This window comes from Hyalella azteca, unplaced genomic scaffold, assembly GCF_000764305.2.
Source record: "Hyalella azteca isolate HAZT.00-mixed unplaced genomic scaffold, Hazt_2.0.2 contig8774, whole genome shotgun sequence".
NCBI classification, from domain to species: domain Eukaryota; kingdom Metazoa; phylum Arthropoda; class Malacostraca; order Amphipoda; family Hyalellidae; genus Hyalella; species Hyalella azteca.
In genome coordinates this window covers 282002-295546 of record NW_025938859.1, presented here as the reverse complement: position 1 = coordinate 295546, position 13545 = coordinate 282002, and the positions used below count along the sequence as shown (strand labels likewise).

The window sequence follows — 13545 nt, the reverse complement described above, 5'->3', positions numbered from 1 at the left end:
CTCAAGCTATAATTATCAAGGTGGGTGAAGGCTGTGACACGCGAGTCATTGGACTACAATGTCGTTAATGTGCTACACTGATGGCGCTGTGAGTATTTAGGAGTAGCACTTACAGTATTAACCGTTATTTTATTGTGGGCCCAAAAATCTTGTGACGCGTTGGCTTTCTTCTACCGCTTCTATAAATGATCAAATGGTGCACTATAGCCAATATAGTAAGTATGATGTCATCGGATCTTTTTCACAACCGCATTTATGGCTGTGAAAAATAAGCTTGAACTCACAAACTTCAAAACAAATGTTCTATACACCTCTAAATTATATCCAGATTTTCCAGCTGCAATCAGACTTTATTATCTGCAGCAGTGAGCAGACCATCCTCTCGGGCCTCCTGACAAGCTTTGTCATTTATTTCAATTAATTCTTCGTAATCACGATCGCACTGCAGAGTTAAGCTAAAAATGCAATAACATGTTAATAATTTATTGTGCCGTTTTTTAATCAATACCTGAGCATTTGCCTACGTCGGCATTAGGCTTCATCGTAGATTTGGATTGAGTTGTACATGTCACAAATAAGAAATTTAACAGATAGTTTATTTTAAAATTAAGAATTTTATTTTACGGCATGGCAATTGTTATGTTATGATACAAGATTTGCTCGGATGAACAAGATATTTCATATTATGTTCTGAGTAGACAGATAATTTGAACATGTAAATCTCAGGCCGTCGTAGTACTTTCCCTTATGAGCGGGATCTGGGCCTTATCTGCCTGCTGACTAGCGATTGATGGAGCTAATGAGCGGGATCTGAACCTTATCTGCCTGCTGACTAGTAATTGATGGAGCTAGTGAGCGGGATCTGAGCCTTATCTGCCTGCTGACTAGTAATTGATGGAGCTAATGAGCGGGATCTGGGCCTTATTTGCCTGCTGACTATTGATTGATCGAATTACAGAGCTGGATCTGGACCTAATCTGCCTGCGAATTAGTGATTAACCTGACTGACGAGTAGTCTGAGGCTTATCTGCCTGCTGGCTGATGATTGATGGGCTAACGGGCGGGATCTGGGCCGCACGCGCTTACTTCAATTCGACTAGCTGGCCCCCAAACCAGATCCTAATTAAAGCCGCTAATACAGGAATTAATCGCGGTCCAGGGAGGCATGATCTGATTGTACCTGCTCGCTGATGAGTGATTCTTAGAGCTCACGAGCAGAGACGGAGCCTCCCGATGCAGGTTGTTCTACGTCGCATTTTTAGTCAATAATTAATTAGTGGAGAGAGCGAGCATGCCTTGAACCGACATTCAATGTCGTCAAGGCTTAGATCTCTCCACGCATATAATATTGAAACAACGTATAATCGACGTAAATTCAGCGTCTAGACGTTTTATCAACATTGATTCAATATCAGAAGCCTGGCAGGATGTCAAAGAAAACCGACGTAAAGTATGATTATAGATGTTTTCATACTTAGATGATCATCAGTTTGCGATGTTTTACTTAACGTAATTTTGTACGACCTTCTGTTTCCAATATTAAGTGTGACTGATGTGATGTGTTACAGGGAAAAAATTAATGATAGATTCCAACAACGTGATTGATGTTTAATTTTTCTTGATAGATTTCTAGTTTTTTACACGTTTTGCGCCGCCAGAAAGTAAAGAAAATGAACAAATAAAATATGCGTGTTCCATCAACTTTCACTGAAATAAAATGCGAAAACAATCTTCCATCGATTTCAACAGCCCTTAGCGTGGCAGTAACTTACGTGTGAGAGCGCGTAGCTCAGAGCAGCGGACTATAGTGGGTGGCTTGCTGCTGTGAACTGCCCCCAGCCTGCCTGAACTGCCCCCAGCCTGCCCTACGGCTGCCGTGCCAGCAACCCTGGCTGCTGGCAGAGAAAACTGTCCGAGATCTTAAACCAGCAATGCCGACAGCACTGAGAATATCAGGAGATCTGATATCAGTAAAGCCGATACGAGACTCATCGAACAGTTCGAGATCTTGTGCCAGAAACGCCGATAGCATCGAGATTAGTTCTAGAACCTGCATTTGCAGTGCGGGCATTTAAGTAAAAAACGGAGAAATTTGCATCAACCATATAGCGGCATAAGAATGACGTCAAAGTACTAGTGTGAACCATAATTACGGATTCAATTCCAGTAGTAGTGGCAACTCAAGGGATTTATAGTATCATTAAAGTGTTTAAAAAACGGACGGTTAAAACTCTAGATTAAAAATCTGCCTGCAGTCGTATCATCGCTACTCCCGGATTAAAAAAAAATGAGTAACAATATCGGAGTTCTTTCTTTACACCATTTCTGATGAGGGTATGAAAGCTATTGCTACGTTAAAAGCAACTTGTGCAGAAAGTCAAGCATCAGCTGATAAAGCAAAGAAAAAAAATGCAGTCACATCAATTGAATGGAAGAAATAGCGGCAAAATTTATGAAGAGCTAACAAAGAATAATTTAATAATTTAATAATTCGACGTTTGGATAGGTTTAAATTACTTTTACAATCCAAAGCACGCCTTGGTCATGAATGCAGAGATAAACCAATGGCAGATTTACACGCATGAAAACCTTTAGAATTTGGCTGCGTCATTATGTATGTAGGGCAGATGAACGTGTTCCAACGATCTCATGGTCTAAGTACAACCGCTGTAGAGCTGGATCGAAAAATTACTGCTGTTGGATAAATTATTGAGGATTAGAGCTGTTGCAAAAATTAATACCATTTGTGTGACAATAACACATATGGTTACGTAGTGGCAACTGCTACATCCATTAGTTACATGACTATTACCTATCAAAGTTGCGTCGAGCCAACTTATGAGTTATGACCAAACATTTATAACTGCAGTCGATCACCGACTCTGAAGTGCACTCAGTCTCGTGGATGTGCGATTGATGAGACACGCCCCAATAATTCCAGCTCGTGCATGGGCTTTCAAATGGGTCAGGGAACGGCAGAATCCGAGGCAATACACCATATCCTCGAGAACCTCAATTGCGAGAAAATATTGCATTCTCAGAAATGGAGTTGAAAGCTGGAATGGTGGTTTACTAATTACTCAGTTCTTTTACCTAGGGATGCACCCGCTCCTTCGGTATGATTTTATACAGAAATGTGAAGCAATTGATAGTTGACTTCAAGAAGGTAGGCGTTATCATTCATAAATTATGCGGCCTTCCCATTAAGATGAACGGAATATTTTTTTAATATCACACTGATTAGTTTCATAACTTCTTTTCGCTCGCTATTTTTCCAGCATATACTCAATATGACTAAATTATGATTAATGACTAATTAGTCATTTGTCATTACCTCCATTATGACTAATTTTAAACAGGTAATCCTAACCAACTCTGTCTTATAATGTTACACACAATTTAATTGACTCCATTTGCCAGCAAAAACTGGGCAGTCGTTGGCAGGCTAATGGTTTTACAAGATAATGTGTATTTGTCGTGCGCATCAATCATCACTAAAATGAAATAAAAAGTAAAATTTTTACATTTCTCGTAGCCTGAATTTTCTATACGCTTTTCTTCATTAGCTCATCTACAATAAGAGCAGAGCTAATTCGAATTTATCAATGGATGTTCAATTCTCTAAGGTTTAGTAGGCTTAGTTCCATTTATAATATAAAAATTGCTTTTCAATTAAGAATCCAATGCAGAAATTCTACAAAGGATAGGCTACTTTCACCATAAAGTGTGATGCACACTCCACTGAGATGGAAGTTGATGCCTGGGAAGTGATTAAGTAGAAAGCACAATTGGATCCCCTCATCTGAACATAACTTTGTCCGGTTAATATTGTGGGTTTCACGGGAACAGTGAAGTCATGTGGTCAATACAGAGTTAAAAAGAGAAAATTGGTTTGAGTAAACGTTAGTCACGTATCAGTGCAAGCCAATGATAATGAATTGACATATATATGTACATATATATTCCCGAGGAGTTTACATGCAGTGCCTTAAGTGAGGAAGAACGATGTGTAATACTTACTCAGTATTTCAACTTTACTAATTTCCAATATATGGGTTACTAAAAATGTACAGTTATGAGTATCGTTTTGAAAGAATAGAATTCTCATGAAATTTCAACAACTTATTTCTCCACGATGATTGAAAATCATTATAGAAGTTGAAACTATCATAGAACATGCGATTAATTTTCTAATAAACAGTTTAATAACGATACGATTTTTTAAGACACGATACCTTCTCAGTAAACAATTAAATATATCATTCTGAATAATATTATGATTTCAATGATTTCAATGGAACGAATGTCACGACTTTCCCTTTGCACACAACCTAAAGCTTCTTTTCCGTAAAGAATTCAGCCCGGACAACAAGATACAGAACAATTATTCCAGTATTGTTAATAGCAATTGGTAAATAGGCGGCTAATGAATGGCCAGCAGTCGGCCGGCGCTGATCCAGCTTTAATTTTCAGCTTAAGGAAGCTGAATATAGTGAGGCTGGACGTGGTAACTTGTCTCTATCATGGGAACATTAGGCACACGCAGTCATTTAAAGGCCACAATAAACCGGCGTTTAATCATTGACTAAAGAGACTTCCCGGCCTAGAACAACGTCAAAAGTGAGAGAAAATAAGACGTTCCTGTTCTCAGGCTGGTAAAAGGGAGAGAAGTTTTCCTCGATATATAGAACGATTTCTAAAACTCACCAGGTTACAGTTTTCAACACTCCCGGGCTTTGCATTGAGAGTGAATAAAAACTCAGTGACTAAATGGCATGGAAGTTGCTCTGGGAAGACGTGAGCATCTTTTCAATGCTCTGCGCTCTCAGCTTTTCAAATGCAAGAGCAGGAGCATAAATGTCTCGTTATATGGTTTATATCTGAGGAAAATTTCAGATTAATTGCATTTAATTCATTTGACTTTTCTTCATCGAAAAGTTTCCATGTGAAAGATCTGAACAAAGAACAAGTAATCATACGAATTTTCTAGCTGGCACTGAAACTCACATCATAAACAGGCAGTTGCGGAACTTATTTTTCAGCCATTCTCGGGACAACAGGTGAACTTTTTTTATTGAAGTAATTCCATTCAGAGAATTAACCTGCAATCAAAATAAAAAATTTTTATTTATTTTTTGAAATAGCATTCGGCAATGATGCCACATTTCACTAAGTCCGTTTGTTTGGTGAAACATCAATGGACGCAAATTTGTGTTTTGAAAAGCTGAATAAAAATAAAAGCTACACGATTTTCACTTCTGTATTCACTCGGAAGAAAACAATTCTCGCCATTCTGAGATTTGCAGCAGTCGTGTTTTCTAGGCCAAGGTTCGCTGCGGGATTCTTAAGAAAGTAGCAGTGTTTGTCAGCGTTGAGCGTCAGACCGGAGCTGACTGTTCACTCTAACGATGTACGTCAGACCGGAGCTGACTGTTTACTCTAACGATGTACGTCAGACCGGAGCTGACTGTTCACTCTAACGATGTACGTCAGGTCGGAGCTGACTGTTCACTCTAGCTCTTCGTTCTTGCAGTATAGAGAACCAGCTGGTCACTGAACTTGAGTGCTTGCCGCCCTGATTAAAGCCGTTAAAATAAAATATAATTTCAAGTGACTTTTGACGTCATCGTGGCTTTTCAATGGAACAGCCAGATGATGGAACATCAATGCAATTTTTAGGATTGTTAGAAATTTTATCAAGGCATTGTTTTTAAGATAAATTGTATCATAAAGTGTGGTCGAAGGTCACATTTCAACTAAACTTGTATATACACCAAATGTTAGATATTAATCTCTTATCTCCCCTTTCTAGGAAGTGCAATAGTTTTAATGTCGACTATCAAATTTAAATTATAACCACGCAAATTCAATATTCTAGTATGCCAGAAATAGTAACAATAGGCCTCTAAGTATAAAAATGAGGATGTGAAATTGAAGAAATGAATTAATCCTTAAATCGTATGCTGAGAGAAGACCACTTGGGTTCATACATTTCAACGTACGTGACGCGGCAGCGCAACGCACATCAGGTTGAGCATCGCACGTCGGATGTTGCGAGGAGTCGATGCATAATTACATCGTTAGTGCTGTGATGCGTGGCGCAGCGCTGTGATGCAGGGTGCTTTATTTGACGGCGCTGTGATGCGGTGGAAACACTAACACACAGCCCACTGCTGCATCAGGGTCGTTAATGCGATTGCAGGCGTTCAGTGCACCGGGATGTTGTGTCTAATTCCTAGCATATCCTGTATTTGTCTCTGAAAATTCTAAATCAATTAAGTACAAGAAGTAAGACTGTACCCAGCGCCTGTATTGTTGTCATCCGAAAACCACGAATGATCTTTACAGTGAACACCTTGGTATTGTAAAATCATAATTCTATGCACTGAGTGGTGCACTATACTCGTCTTCGTTTGCATTGTCGTCATGAATGACCAGTACACAGTACAGAGCACCACGCGAAGGCTGAAGGCTACAGTGCATTGTACAGTGTGATGACACGATGCCACGACACAGGCCGTGATGACACAACGCATGTACAGTGCACGGTACAGTGCAGCATGTCACCATCATCCTGAGAAGGTTGCTAATTCCAATGCGGAAAAAGATTGCGCGTCCTTGGTTGTCGGTTGATGGCCCCCAAACGAACGTGCGTTAGTGACGGTAGTCACTGCAGCGCAGACGGCGTCACATTAACAACTCAGGCTCACGAGCGAACGTCAAGCGAGTGAGTAAGTAACGCATTTCTTGCCAACAACGTACGACAATTTTAAAGGCAGCATCGATAACAATTACAATAAACAGTCAGTCACATGGCTGTGTTCGTCGTGAATTTTTTTCGCGGGCCCAAAACAAATCTTCCGACTTATTTTTTCGACATTAAAAGCCATATTTCAATAATGAAATTTTTTATGTCACTAATGGTAACTTCGAAAAATTATGAAAATGGAAAAAAACAAGGATGTAGAGATTTAATAATATAAAAATGGATACGAATGTCTCATAAAATGTTGAGAACTAATGCATGAATATTATATATGCTAGCAGTTTTTTGGGATGAAGACATTATCAAACTAATGGTTTTTTCCTAACTTTCATAGCAATATTTCTTCTCTTCAGACTACGTAATGCATCTTATAGTAAACATAGCTGCAGAATATATCAAAATATTTGCGTCGGAAAGTTAAGAAATTCGGAATATTCAAACAAATGGATGAAATTTTGTCATTCAATTTAAATCAAATTTACATTTTTTACGGAAAATCCAACCCTTTTCAATCAAGAAAAAACGCATAATGAAATTAAGAACAATTATCGTCCGTGTAAGGTATCACTCATGCATTCTAAATGTAAATGAGTACTTTGATGAGAGCTTGAGGCCGCAACCGTGGCCGTGTGGTTAATCGGAGTGGAACAATGGCCTCTAACACGAACATTTATCCGCTAGACGTCCGAGACGTTATTCAATTCGGCTTGATCTTATCCACAGTCGGCAAAGAATATTCTAAAATGATTATCCAATAAAGTTTTCCATCTTCCTTCTCAAAATTTTTTACTCGTCATCACTCTCAAAAAATATCGACCAAACATCCATGCCTCACCTGCGCGTTCTTTGAGTCGCTGAATAAAAGCTTGAAATTTATTAATGTTTTCTCAAAGTCTAAAATATGAAATATGTTTTACGGAACCCAACATTAGCAAGAAATAATCTTCAGCTGTCATTGTATTAGGGTTGTCGTAAAGTTTTTATCCTGTCTAAGGAAGAACTTGTTTACTCTGAACAATGCTGAGGGTCACATGATATTTTATGTTTAGTAAGAGACTCGCAATTTCATTGCATCCCGAAAAGTTCCATCCATTGTTCCGAATTTTTAAAACTACCTCAATAAATTCATTGTTAATAGTTATAATCTGATTGTTTCAAACGAAAAGTATCCGTCATTAACAGATTTAACAGCAAACCAGTGACACAATTAATGAATGGTTGCCTTATCCAATAATATGCTGGAAGCCTCTATGACTCTTTTAAATATGCTGGAAGTAATAACAATTTATTAATTCTTCAAGTCTTTTAACAGTCATTGATAATGCGTACGGGCGGCTGACTGGGGATTGATTATGTTGTTGATTTATCTGTGCTAGCTCGCTACATCGACCGACTTAAAAACTGAAACGTGCGACAACATTGAATTTAGATGTCAGTATTTGAAATTTGTAGACTTCATAACGTGTAAAGAATAGGTTTCTACAATTCTCAACTAGTGACGGCTCTAAAAAAACTTCGTTAAGGGTTTGATAATCCTTCTTTATGTTGCAAAGTTTCAAGCAGTTCAAGGGTTAGGTACTTTTCCATTACGTTGCAAAGGCAGGCAGTTCAGGTGACAGTTCAAGCGACATTTCATAGGTTTGATATTCCATCTCAGTGTTGCAAAATCAGACAGTTCAAGGGTTGAATATTCCTTCCTTCCGTTTCAAGGGCTCGAGCAGTTTAGGGTTAATATTCCTCCATTATATTGCAAAGGCAGGCAGTTCAAGGGACAGTTCAATGGTTGAATGTTCCTCCATTACGTTGCAAAGGCAGGCAGTTAAAGGGACAGTTCAAGGGTTGGTTATTTCTCCTCAACAAGAGTGCACGCGGCCTCGCTTGCCCCTGTATTTGCAGAGGAGGTGTGGAGCGTCAGTAGAGCGTGAAGACTGCATTGTGTTAGAGCAAACAAGTTCACGCTTCTCCTAGCGATCAATTCCTTTCTTTAATTGAGGGTAAATTTTACACGTAATAGAATATTTACTCTCTGGATCTGGAAAAATTTGATATGATTTGAAAAATAGGAATTGACTGTGTTAATGCCCCGTCTATAACAGGAATTTTCGTACTAAAATAGTTACTGATTATGTTATGGTGATAAAAAAAATTTGAAGAAGAAATGTTATGGTAAAAAAGAAATTTCGGGAATTTTTAGAGGACATGATTTATAAATAAATACACGCATAGAGAGGAAAATTTCCCAAGCACATCTTTCATATCTACCGCTACCCTCAAAATTTTATTTCATTCCAATATTTAATTTTATTCACAAAATTAGAACCTCCTGAGACGCTAAGTCTTTGGTCGAGTTCACTTACCGACAGACTGCGCAGAGTTGAGCGCTTCAGTGACTGCGTATAAATGAAGTTGATTTGAAGAATCGTGACAAGCTGCTTACTTCCTACCTCTCTCAACCTCCCTCTCTCAACCTCCCTCTCTCAACCTCCCTCTCTCAACCTCCCTCTCTCAACCTTCCCCTCTCAACCTCCATCTCTCCACCTCCCTCTCTCAACCTCCCTCTCTCAACCTCCCTCTCTCAACCTCCCTCTCTCAACCTCCCTCTCTCAACCTCCCTCTCTCAACCTCCCTCTCTCAACCTTCTTCGCCCGACAGGCTATGCTAACCTCGTCTGCTCGTTGAGAACTGCAGTCATTGATAAGGCGCGAGCAAACTCTGCCTTCTTTTCAATGCAATGAGGGATGATGAAGCTGCTGAGCTAACAGGCGTTGCACTGTGCGTGGTGATGAAAAATGGTGCAAATAGTGGAGATGATTCTTGAATAATCGAAACCCCTCAAGGAAAAAAAAATCATCTTTGCTCCAATACAAAATAAGAGTAAAAAAATTCATAGGTTTTTAACTATTAAGGAGCTTCTGACTCGCTTGATTCACAAGAACTTGTGAGTTTGAAACGTGATGTAATGCAGAATAAATCATGGTTGTTCAATATTCAAATAACTTTTATTTACTTTCATTTGTTTCATTACGGCATATGAGGATTCGCTAGTCGTCAAGTTATTACAAAACTCCTATTAAACTTTTGGAGGATTATGAAATTGGCGCTCATAATGCAGTAGAATATTTAATTAAAGAATTAATTTTGTAAAACGTAAGAACTGAATGACTCATCAAAATAATTATTGCAAAGGCGATTATAGTTTTTTCGGAATAGATGGTGCATTCAAATCCAAAGTCATCCTAAAATGCCCAGCTGTTCTACCACTCTGTATATGTTTTTTCCTCCCTTTTTAAATAACATATTCCAGAAAACAAAGTCTAGAGTGATCAAATTTTGCTGTGACGCGCCCCTACAGGCATGACAGGAAGAATGTGCATCAAAAGGCACTAGCTTTACCGCTAGCGCCCTGACACCGGCCCGAGATTCTGCCATCGATAGGCGCGAAGGCAGCCATCCTCTCCATTCATAACCGTCTGTAGCCGAGGATTTTTCAGTCCCGCGTAATGATAGACTTTGTCTGAAGCTTTAATCTTAGAAGTGGGATAAACTTGGAGTTTGTTGGCGTGCGGGGCGCGAGAAGGTGTCATCAAGAGGAGCGTTAATATCGTCTTGAAACGACGTCGTCATTTGTTCAGGTCGCTACAAAGAAGCGGAGTCACCCCAACCCCTCCCTCCCGCCGCCTCGCTCCCTGGGCGATGCATTGACGGAACTTTTTTGAAGCTCTAGGCGACATTAATCTTAGGTGCCCAACTTGCCTGCAGTTTTCATTGCCAGCATTAAAAAGGCTTCGAATAAAATTTAATGAGGAAGCCGATGATATTCATTGATCTTATGTATTTAACACTCAACGATGAGATTTGAAAAATATTATGCTATGCTGAAACATAATCAAATTAATTATTTCGCCAGTAAACAAAATTACTTGATCGATTCATTTTTAATTTCAGAATTTTGTAACGAATAATTAATCTTTGGTATAGCATTGCAGAATTAAATCTAAAATATTATATCTACAAATATCCCTGACTTCCGCAAATCTCCATAATGTAATTTGGACGGCCATTCATTGTCCTCGGTCGGCCACTCAACCGATTTAAAGGATTTCTGTGAAATAAACAATTTTTATTTGCTGAAAATCTATAGGTGGGGTTTTTGAGCCCTGCGATACAATAAACCCTGACGCAGGCTGCTGGGCCCTGCAGTACAATAAACCCTGACGCAGGCTGCTGGGCCCTGCAGTACAATAAACCCTGACGCAGGCTGCTGGACCCTGCAGTACAATAAACCCTGACGCCTCCCGCCAATACTATAATCCCTGACGTGTTGGTGATGGTATGATGCGGTACTGCGGTGGCTGCGAATAAAGGTCTGATCGATAGAGCCCAAGATTTTTATGAAGGGGACTTCAAATAAATTCAATGCGGCAATATCAGGCCTCGACCAGTGCCTGAAGGAACACGTGGTCACAGAACACACCGCTGATAGTAGCGTATATACTTCCATGTCCCGACTTACGGTCCCGCAGGACCGCTAGCGTCACCCGGGGACTAGTGACCCGATCAAACGTCTCTCAGGACCATAAGTACCTACAGGACCCATGTCCCGACCCATAAGTACCTACAGGACTCATGTCCCGACCCATAACACCCTACGGGGAACTACGTCCCGACTCGCCCACGGTTCCTCAGGACCCATAAAGCCCCACGGGGACGCGGGTCCTCCTCAGAACCCTCAACTCCTCACGTCAAACCGCGCCCCGACCCACGGTACCTCAGGACCCATAACTACACATGGGGGCCCGCGTCCCAACTCACAGTCTCTCAGAATCCATAGCTTCGCACAGGGCCCCGTGTCCCGAGGTCCCTCAGGACCCATAGAGGGGACCCAGGTCCCGACCCACAAAAACCCTCGCTTGGACCACCGTCCCCACAGCTGCGTGGCTCTCAGGTGTTTGAGTTAAATGAAGCGCGTGACGTTCGAGAAGCTTTAAGAACCTGCGTGTTTTCAGAACTGCATTCTCTATAGCTCATAAAAGTAATATTGTGTACGCAACTTGAATAATCTTTGCTGAAGGTTACAGAAATGAAATATTTAGAAAATGGTCTCGAAAAAGAGAACACAATTTTTAAATTTTACCTAACGACAATTTTTCGCCTGCATCCAATAATTTTATCAATGATCTCGATGCAGTGAGTCAACTAGAACTATTGCATGATATGTTCACATAGAACCTGTACTACAAGTATCGAGAACATCAACATGCTACGCCTTCAATTACTGTTCTGACCAGGTGGTAACAAACTGTTCCACATAATACATACGAGAGAACACTATATGGTTGTTCATTGATGCTCAATCAATATATTGCAAACAGTGTATAAGCACTCCTTTGCTTAAAATAAATCGAGTATTAATAAAATGATCGATTACTACCATAAGATAATCATCCTTCTATATAGAGATGTTTCCAAATACATGATTACATTTCAGGGCATTCAATTGCCAGTAGGCATTAGAATCATAAATCAGATTAAATTAGGAACGCAAATGACAGAAAATTATTCGCCTGAAATAATTCATCAGAAATTGACTCAAGCTGAAGAATAAACGAAGAACTTCGTCACTAGCCTGTTATTATACAGGTAGAATTATTAAGCATCACTCACCTGACGCTCAACTACAGGAAGATTGACTTCCAGCAGCTTAATGTAAACAAATTCGCGCCACTTCCGGAATTTTCCTCTTCGGTGATTTATTGATTCTAATTTGTCGGTCCAGCGTGTTATTAGACCATCATAAAATCGAGATTGCAAATTCCAATGTTTATCGACCAATGACATCAGTTTGAGTACGTAGTTAAATTCACAAGAAGTCTGTGGTCCTGACTGAAATATTTTTTGTGTACGGACACTAAAGTTCATTCAAGAATCAGGCAGCTTCTGTGATACACAACCACCCTTCATCGCTGCCGCGAGGCGACTGAGCGAGCCAAGTTTGCTGTCTGGCTTCACCTGGCCTGCTTGTCACTCGTCTGGCTTACCTGTTTCAGGTTCATCCCATCTTTGAGGAGGAGGAGGGAGTCCGGATTTCAAGCTCAATTTGTTTGGATTTCGTTTCCAGCTCAATTTTTTTCCAAACATGAAATTCTGTGAGCAAAGAATATGTCTCCCTTCACCGGTTGTCAGTTGTTGTACGCGTATATCGCACTCCGTATCATAGAATATCTCTTTCAAATATCACGTGCTTACGAATATCGACACCCATTTTGCTAAAAAGCGCAGGAGACAACAAGTTCATGTATTTATATAACCTTTGATATTTTGCAGTGGTTTACAAAGCGCTTGTTATGCCCGGGACAGGCCTATAATTAGGAGCAGGTCTTGCCGTTAGTCTCATCAAGGAACTGATTGCGTGTGGCCAGCCTGACCCCTGCCATCATGAGCTCTCTTCGCTGCAGCCATCAACCAGAGCAGACGAAGCACAAGTATTATTCCATAATGGTTATTTATTATCAAAAACTATTTGTACAGATATGCTAAAAATAATACCGCATATTGCCATTTAAAAGTTATACGGAAGTCATCGTGTTTGTGGTGTTTAGAATACGATGTCCAGAGATGGTCACAGACCGAGTTATGGCACAACAATTGGAGCCAAATTTACAGGTGCTCATCGTCACAAAGGAGCTTCAGAAGCGGTCAATAAAGAGAACATTTATGTCGCCCTAAACTTAATTTATTAGAGTTATGATAATAATAATAATAATAATAACAATAATAAT

General features: G+C 39.9%; 1 protein-coding gene across 1 annotated transcript in view; it reads right to left on the bottom strand.

The window, feature by feature from the left end:
- The window catches only part of LOC108676663, a 32122-nt gene extending 19389 nt beyond the window's left edge, over positions 1-12733 (bottom strand). The window contains exon 1 of the mRNA XM_047881748.1: positions 12431-12733. The gene's annotated coding sequence lies outside the window, so the exon portion shown is untranslated. The remainder of the gene's footprint in view (positions 1-12430) is intronic.
- Positions 12734-13545: the final 812 nt, after the last annotated feature.